This window comes from Macaca mulatta, chromosome 5, assembly GCF_049350105.2.
Source record: "Macaca mulatta isolate MMU2019108-1 chromosome 5, T2T-MMU8v2.0, whole genome shotgun sequence".
NCBI lineage: Eukaryota > Metazoa > Chordata > Mammalia > Primates > Cercopithecidae > Macaca > Macaca mulatta.
Window position 1 is genome coordinate 95,148,630 of NC_133410.1, and position 12,403 is coordinate 95,161,032.

The 12,403-nt window shown below is 39.5% G+C and overlaps 1 protein-coding gene across 8 annotated transcripts in view; it reads left to right on the forward strand.

Annotated features, from left to right (window-relative positions):
• Positions 1–12,403, forward strand: part of ARHGAP24 (Rho GTPase activating protein 24) — a 528,054-nt gene that overhangs the window by 354,133 nt on the left and 161,518 nt on the right. The gene's annotated exons all lie outside the window — the stretch shown is intronic.

The window sequence follows — 12,403 nt, forward strand, 5'->3', positions numbered from 1 at the left end:
AACACATTTACTTCTATGCAATTAAGTTCTCCTAGATAAGGGGAAAGATTACCCTTTATTTATATATTTGATAAATATCTCTAATTTTCTAAAATGTTTAAACTCCCTAACACACTGTGTCCTTACTTTCTTCCTTTTTTCAGCTTTACACTTTTATTCTAGAATTTAAACTCACTAAGTTCTTCATTTGATGAACCTTCTTTCTTTTGACCTACACTCAATTTCTACACCTTGGACAAGGAAGCAGTTTTGATGTATACTTTGGGACTAGGGAAAATCCTACCTCTCTTGAAATTAAGAGGTTACTGCCCAGTGTCTGAGCAGAAAATGGGAGGGTGAGTGGGAAAGAATGAGATTAGTGGCTACCAGGCAGCAAGAACCACTGTGTCCATTGTGCCTAGCATTTCTGCTATTCATACTTTTTTAATCCATCTAGTCTGTTGCTAGGCTTGGGAACCTATGTCAACAATGTTTATACATGCCAACATAGTTACACTTCTACAAAGGCCTTTGGTAAACTGACACTAAATATGACTTTTAGCATATGGGAGTTGCTTACAGCATTATCTGTCATTTGCATGTCTCTTTACCTTAGCCACTAAGTTCTGTTTTGCCTACTAACTCTTCCCAAAGCAGTATAGATTCAGATAATATAATGGGCACTCACACAACTTTTAACTACTATTACTTCTAGATTCCTTAAATTAGGCCTTGGTTGTTTGGAGAGAAGAAACCTGGAGAGCAGGGTATGTGATGTGATGATTCCTCTGGTAGATTAGTCCTCTGAGACCACAGTGTTCTGACAGTCACTGGGCTCCGCAGTGGACCGCTGGCTGTAAGGACTTGGCAGATGGAGTAGGAGCAGATGGCAGCAGGTGATTCTCTGTTGGAAACAAGGAATATAAACATTTTCTGCAAGTCTGCTCAAGAGCCCTGCCTCATTTATCTCGAATGCAGTGTGTCTTCTAAGGAAATAGAATGAATACAGCCTGGTTGCTGGAATAGGACCGTCTGTCATTCTTGGCCCCTGCCACAGGAGGTACCCACTAAAGTCATTATATTGATACATATATAATTCCTGCTATTTAAACATTTAAGTTATTTCTATTATACTAGGGAAGGCCTCAAATCAGATTCTAATGTCTACCTATGTTCCCCTCAATAGCCACCTATCACCATAAATAATAAATAATTTTTTAAAACACTGATGACCAATACAATGTAAACTCTTTACACATTAAAAGCCCCAAAATTCTTATCAATATGTAATTCAAATAATCTGTAAGACAAAGTAATTACAACTTCCAAATATTTCTAATGGGCAAGGAACCATCAGTAGAAAGTTATTGCAAAGTTTCCTATTTATAGGCATATTTGCCCTTAAGGGAATTTTCAAGAACACTACTCCAATATACTAAAATCAATAAAAAGAGAGACTTTTACATTTTAATATTTTTAAAGATCAGCATGCTTTAAATATTTTTATGATAAAGTGTAAAACCAACTGGAGTGTGTTCCTTCTCCAACTCTTATTGTTGTACAATGGGCTTTCATTTGACTGACAACTTATCAGAACACACTAATGTGTTCAGAGGGATTATTTTGTGGCCATAGAGAAATGTCTCCACCTGGTGCAGTGGCTCACACCTGTAACCCCAGCATTTTCGGAGGCCAGGGTGGGAGGATCACTTGAGCCCAGGAGTTCAAGACCAGGCTAGCCAACATAGTAAAACTCAGTCTCTACTAAAAATACAAAAATTAGCGGGACATGGTGGCATGTGCCTGTAGTCCTGCGTACTCGGGAGGCTGAGGTGTGATAATCACCTGAGTCCGGGAAGTCAAGGCTGCAGTGAGCTGACATCACACCCCTGCAGTCCAGCTTGGGCAACAGAGTGAGACTCTATCTAAAAATAATAAATAAATAAATAAATAAACGGTCTCCTTTTCCTGCTAAGTCTGTGTAAGAACTGTATTTTTAAACATAGGTTTCATTATTATTCAGGAATGGTGAGGCCCATAGATTAGGAGGCGATTGTTATTGAAAAGATAGTTTGTCACTCTCAAGCTCCCAAGGAGAGAGGGGCAGACCACATGCAGGGGCCATACAAGGAAGCACCAGGGTCAGTCAGGGGCAGAGGGAGCCAAAGGAAAACAGCAGTGACAGCCTTTTGTGTTTTCCATGGGCAGGAACAAATAAGGCACGGTGAGTAGGCTCGGGATTGGCTAGTTTTTATAATTTTGGTGGCCTCAGTGGTGTAGGGGTTGTCTCTAGTTGTCTAATACCTGACCCTGGAGTGATTCGAGCAGAAGGATAGTGGCCCAGAGCATGAGAGCCTGAGAGAGGAGGTGTTGAGGTATGGGCTCTGGATTCGTTGGTTTGCATGTGAAAACGTACTGCCAGGTGAGTCTTTTACTATTACAGGCATTGGGTAGCCCTGGAAGGGGCAGTCTCTTCAGGCCCACAAGGCGTCAGATGACAAATCATCAGAAATACAAAAATAAAAAGGCACGATTAATGCAGATTAACACACCAAACAGGTATAGACTTAGTATCATTTTGCCCTGTGCGGTGTTCAGTGGGTTAGTCCATTGTGGACAACCCTCTCTTAACACCAAATGTACCCCACTAACTTAGGCAGAACTTTAAAACGGTGGGGGAAGGATGAATGAGTCAATAAGAAGTAGATACAGCCATTTAGAAAAAAAAGTGCCACCAAAATAAATTCTAAAATGGTAGAAGGTGTAGGTGTAAAGTATGAAATTATCAGCATACTAGAAGGCTTTGGTGTGCTTACATGCACAGGAGAGATGCTATCACTACCATGCCACTGAGTTGTCCTGGGCAGGGGTGGAAATAGTGTCCTGCTGCTTGAGGAGTACCTGGGCATGGCAGCAGTCGTGGCACTTACCATAGCAGAATAGAGACGTCCCAGGCGGGCCTTTCTCGTACCATCTACCCCAGTGTTCTCTGTGTGTTTCAGGCTCCCAGGCTTCAGAGAGGAAGGAAAGCAAAGAAGGTATAAATGTAAATCACTAATTTATTTTATAATTCCAAATTGATGCCTGTGCTTTATGCTGGGGCCAGACGAGTGTTAGGAAAATATTGTAGACTGATTTCTTGTTCTTAACTGTCCTGATTCCTAAATCTGACACTTGATCAGACCTCAAAGTGCCATCGCTCTCTCTGGTATCTGCAGATTCCTGATCTGTGACTTCCATTGGTGTGACAGTGGAATGACACACTGTCAGCTATGTGCTGGCCCTTTGAAGTTGCTATCGGAATAGACTGAAATGATTCAAAAAACTAAACTATCTATCAAGAGGTATGTGCTTGGCGGGGAGGAGACGGCTTCAGTTGGAAAGGTTTTTCTTTAGGTCTATAGATTCTTTTTTCTATTTTACTTCCTGTTCCTCTAGTTAATTTCTTTATCCTGCAATTCCTCCCCTCCCCTGACCTCCTGTACTGTTTCACACCATCCTCTGACCTGGGTCGGGGGAGGGGGGCGACACTTGTGTCATTCACGCTAAGTTTCTCAGACTGGCAGGCTGTTTAGAGGAATGTGCAGTGTTCTAGCAACAGATTAAGGCAAATCCACAGAACTTCAAAAGCCTGAAGGCATTGAAAAAGTGCAAAGGACTACCCAGTTATATTTGGAATTTCTGCCTTTCAGATTTGTATTAGCTAAGAAACCCAGAAAAGTTTTTCAACTGTTAAAATGTAGTATTAATAGAAACTTGGAAAGTACAATCGGTTTTCTAAACCAGTCATGAACAATCTAGTCAAGGTGCTGAGAATGAAGGCCAAATATGTCTTTCAAGTAAGGTATTTATAAGCTCACTAGAAGCCACACAAAAGTGATTTTAACTGTCAGATATATCTTACATTAGTTAAAAATGCAGGCACTGGGATCAGTTAGATCTGCTTTGAAATCCATGAGCAAGTTGGGAAGGTTATTTAACTTTTGTAACCCTCAGTTCTCACATATGTAATATTAGCATAAATCACATATTATGAAGTTTAACTGAGAAAATATGTATGGATGGATTTGTCTACGGTAGAAGAAATAATCAAAAAGCTACTCTGTGAATGGAGATATTTTAGCAAATAGGACTATCATGATTTGGTGGAGGAGTGAATTTTTTTTCTAGATCAAGAGGTAGAAAAAGTTAGGGGAAACTTATCGGCGAAAATAAAAAGAACTAATGGGAGATACAATAGGATAAATTTGATCATCACAGAATGAAGATCTCATTATCATTGTGACCTTCTTCCATGGGACCTAACACAATCTGTTCCTCATAGCAGGTCCTTTTTTATGTTAAATAAATGAATGGATAAAAGAAAGAAAGAGACACTAAGAGTAGTCATGAAGGAAAATAAGGAATTGCATAAAATAATATTTAAAAACACCTCCAAGACGTCCTAGCTCAAGTACACTGTGTTGGTCAGATATATCTATAATACTTCACCCATCTCGCCACTTGCCCCTGAAAGTGGGACAGAAAACTAACAAGAATAGTTCTATTGATTACCCCATGTATTTGGGGTAACATCCCATAAGGAGGATAGAGTGAGAAGCCAGTGTTCTTTGGACACACCAAGGAATGACACACCTGTCAAAGCAGAGAATATCTGTGATGTCCGTGTGGTTTCTGGTAGAAGTCAAAGGGCGAACAGAGAGCCCAAACTGAAAAGATCATTAATCTTAAAGAAATGCCAAGATGGGATGAGGGCCTCAATCTACAGTTGCTTTTACTATTTGGGAAGGGACAAATATTTATAGTCCTTTGCTCTATAGAATGTCTTGTTTCCCCAAGCCTTGCCCGTTAAATGCCAATAACTCCTCCATTTATGCGAAAACCCAAACACTCCTGCACTTTTCAAATACCTCCAAGGGAGTGGTTCCCAAGCAAAAAATACTGAGAGTATAAAAAGTAGATTGAAGCATATTTAGAAGTGTAATGACTAAGTATCAAAATAGAAAAACTTCACTCCTTGGCTTTCATGGATCTCATAAGCATATATTTTACTCTTTTGAAGTTGAAGCAAATACCTTGTTAGTAGCTTGTCATTTTTCTACGAAGTGTGTTTGAATCATGTTTGCTGTGGATCTGATTTGTAGAGACCCATCACTTAGCTAGTGAATGAGATTAGCATACCTCATTCTTGCCTACGCCCTTTCAAATAAATTTATGTGGGTTTGTTTTTCTCTTCTTGTATTCATTGCAAACCTAATAACTCTCACAAGGTGATTTTTTTTTAAAAAAGAAAGGTTTGTTTCATTGTGGAAAAATGGTTCTAAAAAGGAAAGCAATTTTTAGGACTGCTAATGAGGTGTGAAGGATGTGAAACGATAGAGTGTGATAGTGATTTGTATTTGTTTGTTGTTGTTGTTGTTGTTTTGTTTTTTGAGATGGAGTCTTGCTCTGTTGCCCAGGCTGGAGTGCAGTAGCACGATCTCGGCACACTGCAACCTCCGCCTTCCAGATTCAAACGATTCTCCTGCCTCAGTCTCTCCAGCAGCTGGGATTACAGGCGCACGCCACCACACCCGGCTAATTTTTGTAGTGTTAGTAGAAACAGGGTTTCACCATGTTGGCCAGGCTGATCTGGAACTCCTGGTCTCAAGTGATCCGGCCGCCTTGGCTTCCCAAGTGCTGGGATTACAGGCATGAGCCACCACACCTGGCAGATCCTGATCTGTAGATCAGAGCAGTTTGGGATAAATTATGGAATTCAGACTTGGCAGTGTTGGCAATCTATGACAGCATGTCATTATTGACACCTGAAATGACAGTAGGAGCAATGCAGGCTTTGGTCCTCAGAAACATGACCTCCATCTTTTGTTGTTACCTTATCTGTGTAAGCGATGTTGTGTTCACAGTCCTCGGGTTGTGTTAAGTTTTTTGGTACACCAAACATTTCTGTCTGTGTCAGAGAGTAGGAGAATGAAGTGTCAGGGAAATGTCCTTGATAACAGTACCTGTATTACTTTCCCAAAACTGCTGTAACAAAGTTTCACAAATGGGTGATTTAAACAACAAAAATTTCCTATCTCACAGTTCTGGAAGGCATAAGTCTAAGATCAAGGTGTTAGCAAGTTGATGCTGCCTCTGAAGCAACTAGAGAAGGGTCTGTTCTTGGTCTCTCTCCTAGCTTCTGATAGACTTGGGCATTTCTTAGCTTTTAGATGACTGTCTTCCTACGTTTCTCAACATCCCCTTCCCTCTGTGCATATCTATCACTGCGTCCAAATTTCCCCTTTTTATGAGGGCACTAGTCATATTGGATTAGGGACTACCTTGTTGACCTGTAAAGAGTCTATTTCCAAATATGACCACATTCTGAGATACTGGGAGTTAGGGCTTCAACATATCTTTCCTGAGGAACATAATTCAACCCCTAGCATTGGCTCAGAAGAAATACTAGTAATGGAAGAACCCAAGAAAATTCAGAGTCCAGGACTGGCCTCAGTATTATATTGCCTCCATGCTATTCGAAGTGTGGTCAGTGACTAGCAGCATCAGTATCCTGTCTGCGCTGGTAGGAAATGCAGAGTCTCAAGCCTCTCCTAGACCTCCCGCATCAGAGTCTTTATTTTAACCTAGATCCCCAGATGTTTTGTTTGTACATTAAAGTTTCAGAAGAGCTGTTCCAACTCAGAGAATAGAAGCCCAATTCTCAAATGCCAAAAAGGGGGGGGGGAAATGACTGTGTTGATGTGCAGGGACTCCCTAAATATGTGCACATAGCAAGTATGGGTCATCATTCTAGCCCAGCTGTGACATATTTATTCCTAAAGGTAATATTTATCTCTGCAAGTTTTAAGAGTTAAGTGTCGATGACTATTTATTCCCTTGCTATAGAGCATCCCTTAGGAGTGAACTCAGAAGATCATCATGCAGAGATAGCTCAAATTCTTTTTTCCTACACTTGCTTTGCTTCTGTAAGTTGTTTCTTTTCTGCCAGCCTGCTTCATAATTTGAGTCAGCCTAGCTAGCTGGATCATACAATCTAATTCTGAAATAAGGCCTATCAAGGAATAACACTTTCCCCAGTAATGGGGAAAAGGTACTTGAATTTCTAATATCATTATTTAAGTGATTGAAAATGTGAACTCTTGCTTCACTGACTTCTGCCTCTCCTGCCCCAAGGTCTTTGCACGTCCCTAAAAATGTAATTCAGGTGGAAGTTGTGGTTGTGGAGTCTATGTTACATGAAGACAAATGGAAAGAGAAAAAAACAAAAAACAAACAAAAAAAACAAGCAGCGGAATTAAACTTTGTCCTGGAGTCATCTTGCGCAAATGCTTATAATAGCAAGGGAACAAATGCAGCTTCCCTAGAGGACTCTGAGGTCGCAGTTCTCATGGGGGTGGTGACTTGAAATGACAAGTGGTTATTCACAGAAGTAAAATATGTTCAGGAGGAGCCCGTTCCCCTCAACTCCAGAGTGTCAGCAAGCACACCATATGGACTGTATTCCAATCCCAATAAAACTGCCATGCTGCGGGTAATGTTGCAGGGAAATTTCCCTACGTGGGAATGAATCTTTGTAACTGAAAATTAGAGAACTTTAACGTTTTTATCATCTTCTCTCAAGACCTATAGTTTAGGTTCCTAGATAAGTATTATATTTCTGCTCTGCTGGCTTTATCTATATGCTAAGTAGTAAAACAAAACCAAACCTTGAAAATGTCCTCCCAGCATCATTTAACTGACTTGATCATCCTTTCTGCTAACATTCTTTATTGGCTTCAAATAATGTCTGGAAAAAATAGTGAACGTGTGTTATTACTAAGTGCAAGCCACTCTCCTAAGTGTCTACATTACTTATACACTTTTAATTCTCACAACAATGCTATAAGCAACAGATGGGAAATTGTACGGATGAGGAAGTTGAGACACAGGTTAAATCGTGACATCGACTAGTGGCAGGGTCAGAATACAAATCTGATTCCACAGCCTGTGAACGTGACTACTGTGGATACTGCCTCTCAAGAGAGACATGTAATCATTCTGAATATATCTTTAAAAGGCCAAAATAACTACTGCAAAATGTGCTTTTAAAATCTTTTTTATTGCATAGCCAATTATTATTACAGATTTGCGTCCCTCCCCACTTTTGTTGCTGAAACTGTATCCTTCCTTAAATGACACATTTTAGGGACATTTTCTTCAAGATATAAACAAAATACAATTATTTTCACACCTTCCCTCCCCCACTAAGTCCATCCCTCCCTCCCCCAAGCTAACTTTGCCACACACCTGCTCTGTTCTTCATTTGCATGCAGGGTCCACCTTGGAGCTTTTCTGCTCTTCCTCTCCTTGTTTCTTCCTCCAACTGCACTGAGCCCCTCATCTTGATTTGTTGTCATTATGCTTATCAATATTAGTTCTAACAAAAAATCATAGCTCAGTTGCCACAACCTGAGCATTGTTCATGGCATTTTCATGAGCAACGAATTACCTTAGATGACATCTAATAAATGTTTGACACCTGCTTAATTCCAAAGGGAAGGGGAAACACAACAATTACAATGAACTAAAAATGGTGGCTATTCTCATTACTTTTGGCAATGGTAATAAAACAGAGAAGACTCAATAATAATAACTGTATAAATTATTTTAAACATTAAAACGTAATTTGTAAGTACATATGGCTTAACATAGTCCTTGCTCCAAAGTACCTTTCTGACAGAAGGTGTATATGCTGAGTATATGCTCATTTAAATTTGGATTTCAGAGGATAGAGACTTTCTAGTGCTCCTTATTCTCATCTTTGTTAACACTGATCATCCAGAGTTGAATTCTTAATAATAGTGTTTATGTTCACATAGAACTTCTTTATCAGTTCAGATAAAGCTTTCAACCTGACTATGTCTGGTCATAATTCTAACTTTTCTTTTTTCTTTTTTTGAGATGGCGTCTTGCTCTGTTGCCAGGTTGGAGTGCAGTGGCATGATCTCGGCTCACTGCAACCTCCGCCTCCTGGGTTCAAGTGATTCTCCTGCCTCAGCCTCCTGAGTAGCTGGGACTCCAGGCACGCGTCACCACGCCCAGCTAATTTTTGTATTTGTATTAGAGACGGCTTTTCACCATGTTGGCCAGGATGGTCTCCATCTCCTGACCTCGTGATCCACCTGCCTCAGCCTCCCAAAGTGCTGGGTTACAGGAATTCTAGTATTTTTTAAGAATAAAATCATTTCACTCTGATGACCAAGCAAATGAAACACAAGTGCTTTTAACTGGAGTTAACTTAGAAACTACCAAGTGTCTTTTTTCTTGTTGTTGAGACAGAGTTTCACTCTGTAACCCAGGCTGGAGTGCAGTGGTGCAACCTTGGCTCACTGCAACCTCTGCCTCCCGGGTTCAAGTGATTCTCCTGCCTCAGCCTCCTGAGTCACTGGGATTACAGGCATGTGCCACGACACTTGGCTATTTTTTGGGTTTTTTTGGGGGGTTTTTTTGTATTTTTTTGTATTTTCAGTAGAGACAGGGTTTCACTATATTAGTCAGGCTGGTCTCGAACTCCTGACCTCATGATCCGCCCGCCTCGGCCTCCCAAAGTGCCGGGATTACAGGCGTGAGCCACCACACCTGGCCCTAAGTTCGTTTTTTAAGAAACGCAGTGGTCTATATTTGGTTGAAGACAATGGAACAAAACAAAACATAACAAAACATGTGACAGAATAAGCTTAAGTAAATTTTGATTTAAAAATTAATTAAGAAAACTTGTGCCAAGTTCACAATTACTTTAGGGGCATAAGGAATCATTTTTCCTGGACTGCATTTTACATCCTGCCTTTAAGCCCCGGGCTAGTCTAAATAACAGCTATGAAGAAGAGATAAGCTTCAGAGCGTACGCTGCGCCCAGGAGCCACAGAAGGTCTGATGAACCGTGTGGTCTTGTGAGCCCAGCATTTTGGCTGGCCTGTCCCACTCTATACGTGCCATGTCTCCTTCCATATTAATTGTTTTGTATAATTTGTCTCTCCCTCATAACTGCTGTGGATCAGGGTTTTGTTTAGTTAGCAGGATTGGTTCTCATAGCTTTGGTTCTGTATTTTAAAGGGAAGCCCGTGAAGTGTGAATACTTTTAGAGATAAAGACTCTACCTGTGATGGATCAACATTGTTGAAATACAGCTTCTATAAATCAAAATTTAATTAATTTTATTTAGTATTGTGACACAGCTTGTTGGTAATCAACCTTAAGCTGTCTTAAAGTTGCCACCTGATCAACAGGAGATCATCTATGGATAAAGGGTACAAGCGGATAGAGATGTATCAATTATGCAATTAGACAGCTCTTACTAATTTATCAAACATGAAACTGCTGATCATTTTAGGTATCTTATTTGAATTTAGTCTCTTCTTTTTGGATTTGGTCACTAAAGTGTTATAAACACCATATAAATGGAAACATTGAAGTAGGCACCATAATACCTATTAGAGAAACTATAGAGAATGTTATTTTGTTTTACTTACCTCAGTTCCATTTTAGACCTACCTATTATTATTTTTTAAATGGAATCCAGAAAAACTGCTCAGTAGGCTATTTCCATTTAGTTGCATTTGTACTTTTTCAGAATCTCTTTTTATATTTATATTTTGTTTACTTATTGGGCATTTTGCTTTCAGGTCATATTGTGAAGTGAGAAAGCTTACATTCATTATTCTCATTCAAGTGTAGAGCTCAAGAATACTGATTGCAAATTATATAAAATGTGTTAAGCGGAACTTTCTTTACTATCCAGAGCCAGCAGAGCACAGTACTGAAGAGCCCAGATTCAGTATCTAAGCTGTGTTGATTGTAGTTCCAACTCCATTCTAAATTTATCTTAGATAAGTCATCTAATCTTTTCAATTTCCTTATCTATGAAATGGGAATTATAGAACTTAACTTATAGTGTAATAGTGAGAATTACTTAGAATAGTTTCTGGCTTAAATAAGCCCAATATGTGTATTAGAGATTACTGTTATCATTATATTTTACTATAGCAGTAGTTTTACTTATTTGTTTATTTATTTTCATTTGTTTTTAGTGGAATCTTTCTTCAAATGATATTGTACAAAGATGTCCAATATTCATAAAGCAGATAAAATCCAATTTTGCTTGGTTGAAATAATGGTGAGAATTGCTGTTTCCAGCCTCACCCAAGTGCACCTGTGTATAAAACACATTCATGGAGCACATTTTGTTTGGCAGAGTTATACAGACCTAGGCATCAACAGGATGTTCTTTGGTGGTCTACAAAATTCATCAGAGAAGTTTAGATTCAGCAAGTAGTTTTGAAAATTAAATAATAACAATAATAAATAATGTAGTTTACACTATGTACCAGCCACTGTTCTAAGCATTCACGCACAAGCCCTACTTGACCCTTTCCCCTTTGGTAAAAGGGACCAAAAAGAGCAGAAATGTGCCTCTCAAATGGTTGAATATCTTAGGTGTAATTAAGAAGGTATTGCCTGTTGAATTTGTATCCTATATGTACTGTACTTGAGTGATATAAAAGGGGATAAATATTTCCCTATCAAGAGGAAATTTCAGGGTTCTATTTTGAAATACAGCATAGCTAATACAATCCAGGTGTTCAGTAATGTATTCTTTGCCCCCTCGGCTGAATGGGAAGTAGTAGACAGGAGTTTAAGGCCTTTATTCACTTTACATGCAAATCCTACTCTCTGTCTCAATCATTTCTATGAGTTTGGAGTGCAGGCACAGGAGTCAAAACACTGGATTCAAATCCTAACTCTGCCACTTTCTGCCTGGGTGATTCTGGACCAGTTTACTTCACCTTTGTTTCTTAGTGGTCCCATCTACAGATTGGAGGGAGCAGTATTATGTGTATCATAGTACCGTGGTCAGAACTAAACAGTGTAAAACATTTTTATTGTTGTTATTACAAGACAATAAATGAAGTCTTCCAGGTCCATGAAATATACAAAACATTACAGAAGTGCCACTTTACCTCAATCTGGACTCATAAAATGAGGAGCAATGAAGAAAACAACTTAATTATTCCATGGTCATGAATTCAGCTTATTGAGAGAACTGGCAGGGCACATTAGACACACGTCAGCTGTGGCAAAAATTAGTCAACATTGTTTGTAGAAAGCCTGTGATGTCTGCATTACCAGCTGTATGGAAAAAGGAGAACATAACTTCCTTTTTTCTGCTTAATGTGGTCTGCCAGCCAGCTGGCACTAGGGGAAGAGGAAGGGAGCTCTTGTTTATTGAACGTCTACTGTGGGCCAAATGCATCTTGTAAGTTGTCTCATTTGATCCTCCCACTTTGATGGTGGGGTGGTATCAATAACCCTGATTAACACATGGGAGATTGAGACAGCGAGGTCAATTAACCCAGCCAAGAACCTACCAGTAGTAAACGAGATT